General features: G+C 49.0%; 1 pseudogene; it reads left to right on the plus strand.

Annotated features, from left to right (window-relative positions):
* The first annotated feature begins 12450 nt into the window (after positions 1 to 12450).
* Positions 12451 to 13897, plus strand: LOC146202339 (uncharacterized; annotated as a pseudogene).
* Positions 13898 to 14195: the final 298 nt, after the last annotated feature.

Here is a 14195-nt window from a genome sequence, read left to right on the forward strand (position 1 = left end):
TACCGTGCTGTTATCATACAATCTCCGAACAGTATTCAGCAACACGCTAGGTATATTCAAGGCTTCAAGGCACTCAAAGAGGGCTGTATGTGGCACATTATCATAAGCTTTGATATCATTGAAGATGATGGTAGCGCCACCTCGCGGGTGAGACATAAACTGCGACACTGGACGGCGCTCAGTCAGCCCACTACCCAATATTCTAGAGCACTTACCGTAGTCTGACATAACCACTTTGCGTAAGTTTGGGCTGCCAATTCCTGATCGCACTGGTGACAGATTGCATCCCAGACATTTTTTTTTTGCTCCTCACAACGTTTCTGTAGTCAATCCGCTCGGTACCATAGACACAGGGAAGCGCTCGAATACCTTCCAGCAGCTTTTCCGCAACTGTCTGAAACGCGCGCGCGGTCGCTGCCTGCTGCAGTGTTCTAGAAAGCTTTGTAGTAGCAAGAGCGGGGCGCGTTTCACTTTGAGGCGCTGAGGCAAAAAAAAAAGAAAAAAAAGCGTTTCGCCACGCGTGGCGCTGCCGTCGAATTCCTTGTGCCCAGGCGCGTAGCCAGGGGGGCGGGGGGGGGGGGGGGGCTTATGGGGCTTCAGCCCCCCCCCCCCCCCCCCCCCCCCCCCCCCCCCCCCCGAAATGTTTTCGTGCTGTCATGCACCGCCGACCAAAACAACCACCGGCGCTCGAAAGCATTCTGGGTTTTGTCTACAATATCTTTTTCCGGTTCATTCGAAAATACATTTCGGCACGAACATTACGAACTTGGGGGCTACATTTCGTAGCAATGCCCATGCAGACGGAGTCACGTAAAGCCAGGAACCATTTCCGAGCACTAAGTTTCAAGGGCATTTAGATAGCGAGCGGGCTCGTCGCGTCAACTCGCTCCGGCCGCGGAGGTGGGGATGGACGACGAAACAAGACAGGTTTCCATTCCCGCTCAGTGTTTCAAAGGCGGTATTTCCCTCGCCTTCGACTCCCCGCTTCCTCAAAATCCCTGTGTCTCTCTTTTGGGGCTTCCTTTTTTCTCATGCCTTCTGCGAATCCTCACCGTGCTGTAGCAGCTCTTAGTGGTACTCCCTCGCCCTTCTCCCCGTACACTATGCTCTCTCCGTGGTTGCGCTTTTTGTTTCTGGTTGTTTTTTTTTTCGTTTTCACGCTTCTTCCTACGCGCCGAAGAGAAGGAGCTGAACATTGGCCCAGGAGCGTTTTGGTTTTTTTATTGCACCTCGTTTTTTTTCCTACACCGCTCTACGTCGCCCTACGCATCTTGCGGACGCCGATGAGCGACCGCTACCAAAAGGCATCGAAGCGGCGCCGATGGCGGCGGAGTGACCGTTTGTCTCCTGATGAGGCGCCCAAGCCCCCTCCCCGCCACCCCCATTTTCGGGATGGAGACGGAGACGAGCTGCCCTTTCAGACCTTAATCCCCCTTAAAACAGAAACTGACCTTGCGGGCGCCGGTGAGCGACCGTGACCAAAGGCACCGAAGCGGCGCCGACGGCGGCGGAGTGATCCTTTGTCTCCTACTGCAGAGCCCAAGCCCCCCCTTCCCCCCCCCCTCTCCTTTCGCGATGGAGACGGAGAAGAGCTGCTCTTTCAGACCTTAATCCTATTGGCACCCGCAGCGACGACCACGGGAACCGAATCTTTTGTTTAACGCGGTATGCACTGCTTTGCTGGCTTCGAACTGATATAGTTCTAGATTTCGTTTAATATTTTCTGTACTTATTCAACAGACAGAATCAGGGAAGCATTGATGTCAGTTATTTCTGCCACAATGTTTGTCACATACATATATGTTCTTTTATAATAAAGTTAATATTTTACATTTGTCTTGGCAGTGCGTACTGCGTGACATTCAAGAATTCGTTTGCAGCACCTAATACACAATGGCTATTGGCTGGAATTAATCATATTTGATCCATCGACAAATTCTATATGGAGGAGGACGCGCTGCAACGTGAGCCCCCCCCCCCCCCCCCCCCCCCCCGAACAAAATTTCTGGCTACGCCACTGCTTGTGCCGAATATTCCTTGTGTCGAAACCGGTCGGTATCTCAGGAAAGCCTCAGAGAGCGTTTGGGGCGTTATAAGGATTCAGACTATTTTCTGGGTGCCTAGATTACGTTTTTTATTTTGCTCTGATGTTCATATTCGTGTGGGCTAAGAGGCCATATGTTGTATGGTACGGGCAGAAATTTCTTCCAGATATCTGTCAAGTAGCCAAACTCTCCGCCCTTGCCCGCGTTAAAGTTTCGAATTAATTTTTCACTGCACAAAATGTTTCAACCCACATAAAAAAAGAAAAAAAAAAGAAAAAAGCCTGTAAAACGTACTTCCAAGCCTTGGATGACGAAATAGCCAGTGGAGGTAATAAAGTAAAGAAAGCAAGGAAGGAAACAATATTTACAATGCCCTTTCTCGGGAGGCGCACACCAGTTGTCATAACTGCGTTTGCTTTAGAAGAATGCTATATAAACTTCAGCATTGGGAGAACCTCACGAGCAGCAGTTGCATGCAAACCATGCCAAGCTGAGTTTGTCATGCTTCGCATTCTGCCATATGGCGCTCCGCTCGCGAAAAGCATCGATTGACTCGCGCATCTGCTTATCTTTAGCGTTACTGCATGCTTGAGTGAAACGTGCTCGCGTCGTCACTGCGAAAGAACTGCGTCGTGGTGGTCCATGGTTTGCATTACAGTGTTCTAGAAAGCTTTGTAGTGGCAAAAGCGGCGCCCTCCAGGTGAAGCTGTTTAGGTAGTTGCCGCGACGTGGCGCCGGCGTCAACTCCTGGAGAATTGCCGGGATAATGAAGCATATGGGATTGTGGGGATACAACAGCAACGGGTATGAGGTTTTGAGGGGTATTTGGAAAGGAATGATGGTGCCCGGACTTACTTTCGGAAATGTGGTTTTGTGCCTAAAATCAGAGGTACAGTCGACATTAGAAATAAATGAGAGGGCCGTCGGACGATTAGCACTAGGTGCCCACGGCAAAATCACAAATGAGGCAGTACAGGCGATATGGGCTGGGCATCTTACGAAGTACGGGAAACTCAGAGTAAAATATTATATGAGGAACGCCTGAGGAATTTGGACAGTAACAGATGGGCAGCTAAAATATTTAAATACCTGTGCCTTTTTTAAAAAGCGTTGACTCACAATGGAGGAAAAGAACTAGGAAACTAACTAGTAAGTATGCTAGTAACAAGGACGGAGATATAAACAGCATTAAGCAACAGGTGAAACACACAGAAGGTAAAAATTGGATAAATTCGATGGAAAAAAAAAACAGAGTGTGGAATTATACCGAAAGTGGAAAATGCAGATCAAGAAGGAAGATTTTTTTGATAACTCAAGAGGCAGTGCCCTACTTTTTGAAGCTAGATCAGGGTGCCTTAGAACACGCAGCTACAAAAAGAAATTCAACAATGGAGATGACGCATGTGCTGTATGTGGAAACTCCAGTGAAACAATTGACGATATTATACTCGAATGCAATGGTAACCATCCGGAAGTTGGTGCAGGCGCAATGGCGCAATCACTGTTCCTGAAGCTCTGGGGTTTAGAGATAACAGTGGCCAGGTGAATAAACCGGCGGTGGAAACTAACAAAAAACGACTGGAAGATTGGTGGCTTAAAAGCAGAGAAGTGACATAATGTTAGTAATGTAGGAACAAAATTTAATAAATAGAATGATGGTTTAGTTAACCATTCTAAATCAATAATTAAGATATAGGGAGAAAAATGAGCATGATAGCTACTGCTACCACCCCGTTTCAAAGGGGACGCTCCTATATTCCATCCATCCATCGAAGGAGAAAGGTTGGCCGTTTTCGCGGCGAGGGGGTAAATAGCCTCGAACCGGAACGCGCTGCGCGGCTCCTCCTGTCTGGTATGGGGACGCGGGGATAGCAGCGGGGGTGGTAGGGCATTCTACAGAGAAAGGGCACACGTTGCAGTCTTTTGCGCACAGAGTGTCTTAGCCGCAAAGTATCTAAGCCGATTAGCTGATGTGAGCGATGTGCTTTCTTTCCCTGTTCTTTCTTCTTTCGTACCTTTCTTTCCTTCATTTCCCTGATCGTTTCATTTCCGCCGACCGCAGTTTGTTTAGCTGCTAAGAGCTGCCGCGGATAACGCAATCTTTTTTTTTTTTTACTCAGTTGTTTGCGTTAACAAAAAAAAAAAATAACAACCAAAAGAGATGATTAACAGAAGATAAAAGATTAACAGCGGTGGTATGCGCGTGTGTTGCTCTACAAAGACGAGCAGCTTCTGAATTCCAAGCCCCAACCGAAAATGTTTCGCTTTGGCAGCCTTTCGTGCGAGTTCCAAACACTGTGTTTGTAGAGTAGGGACCGGAAAAACTGAATACCCGTGCAACAGCGGCAGACTTTGGGCAACAAGTGGATGATATTCCTTGTGACAAATATTTACGAGATGCCGCCAGGTAAAGAAGAACTATTTCGATTCAGTCCCCTGAGGTTAATGCAAGTATGAAAGAACCTGTCCCACTTGAAGACAACGATATGCTAATAAATTGGTTGTCAACGTATTTAGTGAAACAGCGCTAAAATATTATTTTTTTTAACACGCATCTCGTAAGATTTTGCTACCAATAATAAATGGGAATATGATCATAGGAATAGCAGCGATTGCTTGCAGTAAGCAAACCATGCGAGGAAAAATGAACTATATAATCGTTGACAAAAGCAACTTTCGATGAGGTCATTATAGGACATAATTTAAGGTCCCTATTCCATAGGTATCATTTGTCCATTTTATCTTGTATTTAAATGTCAGCATGACGGTAGCGTCAGACAAACGCAACAAACGCCCAGTCGGAGAAATTGCAGGATAGCAGCTTCCGCTGTTGACAAGTGATCGCCACTCCCCGCACATACCGGCAAACAGGGGGTCGAGTCATGTAGGCAATGCTGAAATCCGATTGCCTAGTAGTGGACGCTTGAACACCCTGCCTGATTGTCACCCAACAAAAGTAGCCAGGGTAGAGTAAATGGATCCGAAATGGATAATGGATACTTAAGAATATAACCCCAGTGGAGGTGTGGGAACTTCCGCAGTAGCCGCTCAAGCAGTAAAGAGTATATGAAGGATCGGTTGACCCAACTAATCTAGCGCGATTAGCATTGCTCCTAAACGTGACATGAAACGGCTACATTCGCTTTCTTTCTTTCCTCAAATTGTTACGGTAAGCCGTCTCTAGAAATCATTTAAGAATAAAAAGTAGATCGAAAGCTTGTGCGCCGCCGCCTCTCTGTGCCACATAAAAGTTACACACTAATTGTAATCAGGCTTGTAGCCTTCAGTCGACCTGATCAGGAGCATAATTTTTTGTCATTTTTGACCGAATGGCTTCGCTGCTACTGAAAACTTTTTCTTCTTTTAGCTAGGTACTTTCAGAAAGCAAAAGCAAAAGTGTGAACGGACTTGTGGATAGGGTTCCCGCTTTATCCCTCCGATGTCAGTGAAAATACGTTGCTGGCCATGCTGTTCTTATCTTACCAGCGAGTACAACAGCTGATGCAAGTGCTGTTTCTTATTTATCGGTGAATGCGCCCGTAAGTGTTTGATATTCGGTAGATGAGTAGCGCACGACGGTAAAGCCATTGCGTCGTCTGCGACACCGCTGAGGCCAGGAATGGACGGCCAACTTCGCTCTGAAAACAGAAGAGGCCCAAGAAACGAACAAATTTATTTACTGACATGGGGCAAAATCACATATATGACACGAAAACAAAAAGTCCTAAACAACTTCCAGTTGAGAACATGCGCTTGTCCATTACTTTTAGGTATGGACGTAAAGTAGAAAGTTGCTATTATGTTATGTTAAAACAGCACTAGAAAAACGAACATATAGAAAGACAAAAGCACATTGCATTAAACTGACAACCGAAGTTTTATTCATGAAGCATGTCTTTTGAGACAGGTAGAAAGTGGACACTAGTTTTGTTTCCGAACATAAAACGGCACCCTCTCTAAAGCCCTTTCCTTTGCATGATGTATCAGGGAAGTGCTGCTTACGCACCTTTCTTTACCATCTGCTGTGTTTAATGCTTCAAAAATTTTTGTTGCTGTTTCGTCTCGGTTTCGACCTGTTACTTCCGTCTTTTGGAAGCCCGGTTCACACTCTCAGTCCTGGCAATGGTCAACAAAATTCTCATCCCTTTTCCGCTCTAAATTGTTGTTATGCTCACGGATGCTATCATTAAAACAGCGTCCCATTTGACCAACGTATGCACTTCCACATGTCAATGGAATCCTATATACACAACTGCTTTTGACTGTTGCCTGTCTAGAGGAGGAACGGAAGTGGCTTTCTCGTACGTTTTCACTTATATTCTGTGTCAGCGTCACGGAGGTTTTCACCTTGAAAAGCCTTTAAGGTCAAAGACCGATACTGTGCCTTTCCTTTCTTATAAACCAATGTACAATATACAAAAAAAATGAATATTGACATGGTTAGGTGAAGGTGGTGTTACGTTTCTCCACCGACAAGTGGGACAGCTGACGCGGCCACCGCATAGCAACAGGCAGAACCGCGAGCGGATCGGCCATTTCGGCGCCGTTCATCGGCCGCGCAACGCTTCCTCCCGCGGGCAAGTCTCAACGTGATCCTGCCACGCACCAAATGTGTATGCAAACGCCGGCCAAGCCTGGAGCTCGTGAGAGAGTGCGCCGCCCTCGCCCGTCTGCTGGAGGTGGAGGAGATGCGTTCGGACCACCTGCGATTGAGTCATCCCAACTTGCCCAGACTTGTTGGGCGCTCCATTTCCCGTGAGGGTTTACCCTTTCCCTGAGAACTGGAAAAACTATAAAAAGCAGCGGCCGACTGGAGAGACTACTTTGACGCGCCATTAGCACGACGCTAGACACCAGCTGTATGAGAGTGTCTGTATTCTCTCCGGGTCAGCTTCTCTGCCCGTTCCTTCATGATGTTGTAGTAAAGGTTGTTTCGTTAGAAGACGCCTCGTCTTTGCTGGCACCTTTGATGCCGTCCGCCGTCCACGGAGCCGCCAGGCCAACGCTACCGAGGGGCCGCGCGCCGCATGTAACAACTGGCGTCAGCGGTGGGCTGAGCACGCGAGCCACGAACGTAATAACTGGTGGCAATGGTACGCTACGCAGGCGCGCGCGACCCCAAACCTAACAGTGGCCACAATTTCGTGAAAGTCTACTCAAAAGCATGAGGATCCTTCCTTTCCCCAAAACCTAATTTAAATATAACGTTTCGATGGAGGCGAAACGGAGAGGCATCTGTGCGCTGTGCGATGTCAGTGCACGTTAAAGAGCCCCAGGTGGTGGAAAGTACTCCTAAGCCTTCCACTACGGCTCCCATTTCTTTCTTTCTGCTTTCTTCTCCCACCTTCCTCCCTTCCCTTACGGCGCGGTTCAGGTGTCCACAGAACAACTGTGACAAATTCACTTATTTATTTCAAATACCCCAAGGGACCTAGCGGGCATTACATAGGTGGGAATTCATAAAAAAAAAACACAAATAATTTACAATGCAAGCAAACAAAAAGCTGTAAGCAGAAATAGGTGCAAAAAAACCGTGAACAATATATAGGCGACCGTAGCAGGTTTTAGGAGATTTAAAAAAAATAAAAATGCTCTTCTAACAAAACAGAGAAATACAGCCCCTCAAAAAAAAAAAAAAAAGAAAAGAAAATATCGCAGTCGGAAGTTGCGGAACATGGAACAGGGAAACATTTCAAAGCACGTAATGGAGCACGTAACATAGACGATAAATTGAAGATGTAGAAAGGTAAAATGCACATCAGATTAGATTCGTGAATTCAAGTTTGATGGAAGAGCGGCTTGAAAAGAGGATGCTTCAGGAATAATGGCGATGTAATACCCCTTCAATGGGGCCTTTGAGGTCGAAATAAATAAAAAGTGAGTTCCACTCGTTAATAGACAGGAGCAGAGATGAGTACTTGAATCTTTCTGTTCGCGCTATAATAGGTTTAATCTTGTTGATATGGTCTACACGAGCAGATATGTGCGGCGCCGGAAAGATGAGTGAGCGTGCTGCTGTGATATAGAGCATGAAGAACAGATGATTGAATTTTTTGCGCATGGACTAGGGGGCGGGAGATTGAGTGATGTTTTCATCGCTGTAACGCTTTGATGCCGAGAGTACTGATAAATGAATCGCGCTGTTTTGTTTTGGACCGATTCTAATATGTTAATAAGTTAGGCTTGGTAAGGATTCCAAATGACTGACGCATATTCTAATGCGGGTCTGACTAGCGAGTTGAAGGCCTGGAGTCGTGTGTTCTTATCGGCAAGATGCAGTCGGCGCTTACGAAGACCAAGTTTTTTAAAACATTTGGAAGTGATGTCCTCTATACGTGTGTTCCAGCATAAATTCGTGCTAAACTGCACGCCGAGGTATTTCATCGAAGCAAAAGTTTCATTTGAGAGTGTTGGTAATTGTGTAAGCATTTGGACTCGAGTAAGCAGGGGAAGTAAATTTAGGATGTTTCGTTTTATCGTTGTTATTACTATTTGCCGCCTGCCGCACCAAAGAGTCAGACCATCAAGGTCAGCCTGTAAAGCGATGTTGTCAGCAGAGTTAGATATTTTTTCTGTAAATTACAGTCTTCTGCGAATAATCTTGTTGTAGATGTAATGTTAGACGTACTGCCTTTAATATAAATTACGAACATCAAAGGACGCAGCACCAAACCCTGAGGCACACCGGAAGCAACTTTTGAGCGATTTGAAAAGCAGTTATGTATTTTCACTGATTGAAGTCGGTTAGTTAGAAACGCGTCAATCCACTGTGTAGTATATTGGTCAAGTTGCAGATTACGTATTTTTATCATTAGGCGATAATGGGGGACGCGGTCAAAAGTTTTGGCGAAATCAATAAATATGGAGTCAATATACAGGGATGAATCGAATGCCTGATGGAGGTCTGTTACTCAATAACTGTGTCTGACACGATAAATGTTGCCGAAAACCATGCTGGTTGATATGAAGCAAGTTGTTTTGGCTGAGATGACCCATAATGTGATTGTAGATAATGTGTTCGAGAGTTTTGCAACATATCGAAGTCTGTGAAATAGGCCTGTAGTTATTTAGAACAGCTCTGTCTCCAGATTTAAAAAGTGGGATGACGTAAGCAGATCGTCAATCATGCGGCACATATGTTGTAACGAGAGACTGCTGAAAAATTATAGAAGTAAACCCGAGTGCAGGCAGGTTATTTTTAAGAGTTTCGTGTTGATGCCACCGGGTCCTGGAGTGGTGCTGAGGGGTAAGCGTTCAAATGCGCGAAGCACGACTTGTGCTGTTACGAGAATTGGTGAAAATGGGAACCGGATGTCGGCTTCGGGAAGCGGCAAGTGACAATGAAGTGGCAGTTCGTCCATGAAAGCTTCTGTGAAGTGTTAGTTGAATTTTTCTGCGTATTTTTCTTTAGGTAGGGTATGGCCGTATGCACCCAAAAGAACAGGAGCCGCACCGACGCTTTTCGGATTAACCGTGTGCCAAAACTTCTTCGGATCAGGTCTTATTAAACTAGGAAGTGTGCAATAAAAAATGTGTTTTTGGCTTCATAAATTTTTTTTTTCAGCTTTTTTCGAATACTACGCCCTTCCTTTGCTGTGAACCAATTAAAAAAATATAAGAAAATTAGTTGTGTTTTAACTCTGGTTAACCCTAGCTGAATTGCGATAGCAACCGCGGAAGCTTCTTTTGCCTACATTATTCCCCTATCACGCCCTATCAGTGTAAGTGCTACATTATTGGGGGCGCTTAAGCTCATCCTTTAAAGGGCAGCTGCATCACTTTTTAAAAAAGATAGAGTTTGGAATACAGATATATAGTTTACGACCCCCTAAACACGAATACGACGTTAAATTTAGTCATAAGTGACCGCAAAGTACTTTTTAATCAGAAAAACGGGCACCAACGCCGTGGAGCGTTTTGAAAGTGGCGCTCTTGCCTCTGATTGGTCAAGCGCGCCGTGACGTCAATGACGGCGTTCCATTGAGTGGTAGCGGCGGTCCAAGCGATTGTGCATGCACGCCGTGCTTTTCTGTGGATGTATGCCGCTGAACATGCAACGATCACGCTGCTCAGGGGAATATGATATTGAGACGTACTTGTTCGAACCAGCGGCGGCTTCAGAACAAGGTGACACTGGCGGCAGCGGCGACATGACGAGCGAGGAGACAGCGCTAACCTTTTCCCGCATGGGAAATTCACACTGGTACGTACCGCTGCGCTGCACTGCTGTATGAGCCTGTGATACGCTCTCAATTGAACATATCTGCATTACTCGTGCCCTAAATCTCCTGCCTGACTCGAACGAAGCAGGGTCACATCAATGCGCTTGATGTGTCGATTTTAAACAAATGAACTCATCCAGACGAGCCGTCGCCCCAGTTTTGGTGCGTGAATTTAGTCATTTATATGTCAGCAAGAGCAGCAAAAGTCATGCTCTCAGCTCCCGCAACCTCGAGTACGCATACATATTATTCTGGTGGGATTTAGCAAATTAACGCGGGAGCGCGGTATCGACGAGAAGTCAGGCCGCTGCCTTGCTGCGCGCGCGTAATCCCATTTAGAACACCGGTAAAAATACCGAAACGCTAGGACAGCTATCGGCAGTCATGCGCTGCCATGTCGCGAATTTAGCGCACTTCATTTAGCTGCGCTTAATATCGCGGCTTCGACCACAGACATCAAGCTGCCCCGATTTCTTTTCTTAATTGGGATAGTTGTTGAAATGAGTCTGACAGTGGGTAGCTCAAAAGAAAGATGAACACAGAAGGCAGGGGGACAAGACACACACTAGACTTGCGACTGAATTTTACTCCGGAAAGAACGAATTTATACGCATTTTTTTATCTTTATCCAGGTGCAACCAAGGAAGATAAAAAATGCATAAACGCATCCTCTTCGGAGTAAAAGCCAGTTGCAAGTCTAGCGTGTGTCCTTGTTCCACTGACAGAGATATATAACGCGCCCCAGTCCGACGCGCGCGGCTAGCGCGGTCGTTCGCGTTCTCCCGGTTCAAGTTACGAAGCACGGCGCGCACTTCGTGCACTGGGTGCGGCGTTGGGGTTCCTGGCTATGCATGAGCGCGTGGAGAAGGTATGGCACTCCTCACATTCCACTAATTACCCACTCCCTCCTCTCAAAAAAAAAAAAATTCCTACTCTCTGACATTACTTCTCAGTTTTCCAGCCGCGTCAGCGGGCGCCAATACTGAATAGTTTTACTTTCATCTGTGCCTTCATCTGCCCGGCCACCCATCTGCCCCACAGAACAAAAACGTAAACAGAACAAAAGCGCAATATGATGTATTGGGCCTCTTACTTCGAATTTTCTTCTTTTTGCGAAAGCAGCTCTTTGCGGCGGAGAGGTGCTCTTGTGTGCGAAGACAGAAGGCACAGCACCGGTTTTCAATCGCGCAGATTTGATCGATATCCCAAAAGATCGCATCAATGACAAGCTTTGGTGATAGTCACTGTCGCGAAAATGATCTGAGCAGATCACCGACGATTTTGTAGGCTTGAAATCCTTCCTCTTGACCGCGGCAGCCCACTGCACCGATAGCTTGCGCTCTTTTGGGAATTTATAAAACGCGACATTCTCTCGGCCGCCAGTGTTCGTGCAGCCATAGGCTGCGTAGAACCACGGCATGGTCGTTCTTTTCGTGAAGAACGGTGCAAGATGCACTGAAAAAGCTTGCGGTAACGTTCGCAAGAAGAAAACAAGCGCGAGAGAAGAAAACGGTTGCACTGCGTAGCCTGTGTGGGGATTCATAATCCCCTGCCCCCATTATAAAGGGCCGCGCGTGGTTACCACGCGTGATTACGTGCGCTCTTGGGGAGGACCGCGAGGAGAGGGCACTCTGGCCACCCTCCCATCCTCCCAGGCTCCCGCGGCGACACCGCACGGGTTTCCTTCTTTCCTACCGGCATACCCAGGAAACCTCCTCTCCCCGAGCCGAGGTGCGATGCGCGTCTGTCGCAGCTCCCTCGGCGTCTTTTGACGGTTGGGCGTGCACGCGCACGGATCAGCATTACCGTCGGGAGACCGCCGCCTTCACCCTCTGCTCCCGGTCCAGCGCGCACTGACTGCCGCGGGCCGTGAGCACGAAGCCGCACGCAGGTGAGCAGTACCTCTCACTCCTCGTGCGTGCTTCTCCCTTAGGTGGTTCTATTTCACCCCCGTACGCGGCTTTCGCTCGCTACACGGCGGTTGCTCTTTAGTGTGTTTTCCTTTGCCGTGTACTCGAGCACAATAAACTGTTCGAGTACGAACTCGGTGTCTGTCCCCTCTGGCTCGGACCCGCCGCAGTAGCGACTTCTCGCACCGCGGGTTGGGGGTCACAGCTCTGTCTGCTAGGGCTGCACGTCGGGACTAGAAGGCGACTGTAGCGTCTAGTCCCCTCGTGGCGCATTCTTGCGGGAGTAACACCCCCATATCTTGGCGCCCAACGTGGGGCCAGAGGTGCGATAAACCGAGTGTCTGTGTATCGGGTTTTCGACACAGACAGGCCGTGGAAGCGAGCATGTCTGACTTTCAGTCTCTGCTAATGCTTTCCGATATGGCTTCCCAACGGCAACCTATTGGCGCGGCTGTATCTGCTACAGCCGGTCCAATCACAGAGGCCGACGCTAGCGACGCTAGCCCCAGTGACCTCATATCGTTTGAGCCGAGCTGTGCTTCACCCGACGCACTCACTCAGACGCGCGGCGACGCAGGGCACTTTTCGCCAAGCGCTACGCCGCGAGGTATGGAGTGCACGGAGCGGCCGCTACCCTGCACATCCCAGCCGGTCGTTCAGCCAGATTTCTCTGGCCAGACCAATCCCCAAGAGGCTATAGCTGCGCGACGCTTTGCGCCTCATAGAAAGCCTCACGGGTGTCGTGCAGACGACTCTGCACACATCCGCGCCAGCTGCGAGACCGAGGTTAGAGGTGGTTTTGCCCAGTTATAGCGGTTATCATGATCGTATCAGTGCCAACGAGTACCTGGACCGCATGCTGACTTACCAGCAGGCGACAGGGCTACCCGATGGCGAGATTCTGAGACGCGTCGTGCCAGTCTCACTGACCGATCAGGCTGCCCGCTGGTTCCGCCTCACTGGCCACCGGTCAAGCACGCTGGATGAGTTCCGAACGCGGTTTCGCGAGGAATTCTTGCCCGCAGATTACGAACGGCGTCTGCGGCGCGAGCTGGAGCTACGTACTCAGCACCCGGACGAGTCCTTGCTCGAGTACGTGAGGGCGATGGACGAGTTGTATCGTCTCGCATACCCCTCGGCTCCGAACGGCGAGAAGGTAGAGCGTGTTACGCGACAAGCTCACCCTACCTTCGCAGCCTACCTGCGAGGAGCTCAGTTCAGAGATTTGGACGAGCTCGCCTCGGCAGCCAAGCGCATACAGGCGGACATTCTCGCTTCGCGCACCTATCGGCCACCCCCGCCGACGTCGCACGCACTTGAGCCGCGATGCGCCTGGAACGGAGGCACTTTTCGACCTCGTTCCCGGGGAGCCGAATTGGTTGCATTGAGTGACGGACAAACGAGAAACGGTTGGGACCTGTCTGACCGAGCTCTCGACCCGTACACTTATGCCATGCGTACAGCACACGCTACGCCCGGCCAAGACACGCAGAATCGTGGTCGGCATCCCGACACGAGGACGCAAGCGCAACGCGCACCTGCAACGGTAAACCCTGCAGAGAGGTACGGTCAATCGGCGCGCGGCGACAGCAGCCCCGCCCGACAACGGCCGACTGCTCTCTGCTACCGGTGCAACCACCCAGGGCACTACGCCAGGGAATGCAGCCGCCCCGCTGCCCGAGAGCACGCGCTTTCGGGAAACGAGCGGAGCCGCCTCTGAGCACGACTGCACAGCCGGCGGCGTCAACAGCGGTGCTCAGTGAGTCACACGAACTGCTGGCCCCGTTGGCTTGTCGTTTTGGTCCCCCCAGCGACACGCCAGTGCCACTTATTGAACTTACTGTCGTCCGGCGTAAGTTCATGGCTTTGCTAGACACAGGAGCGTCCGCTTCGTTGTTTGGCGACGAGGTATGCGAGCATCTCCGTCGGAGTGGGATCCGATTGCGAGAGCAACCTCGCCTTCCGACTAGCCAGCGGCACGGCGCACGCGAGCGGTGCCGCGCGGCTTGTGGTGCGAT

The sequence above is a fragment of the Amblyomma maculatum genome, chromosome 1 (assembly GCF_055883805.1).
Source record: "Amblyomma maculatum isolate TAMU_Amacu chromosome 1, ASM5588380v1, whole genome shotgun sequence".
NCBI classification, from domain to species: domain Eukaryota; kingdom Metazoa; phylum Arthropoda; class Arachnida; order Ixodida; family Ixodidae; genus Amblyomma; species Amblyomma maculatum.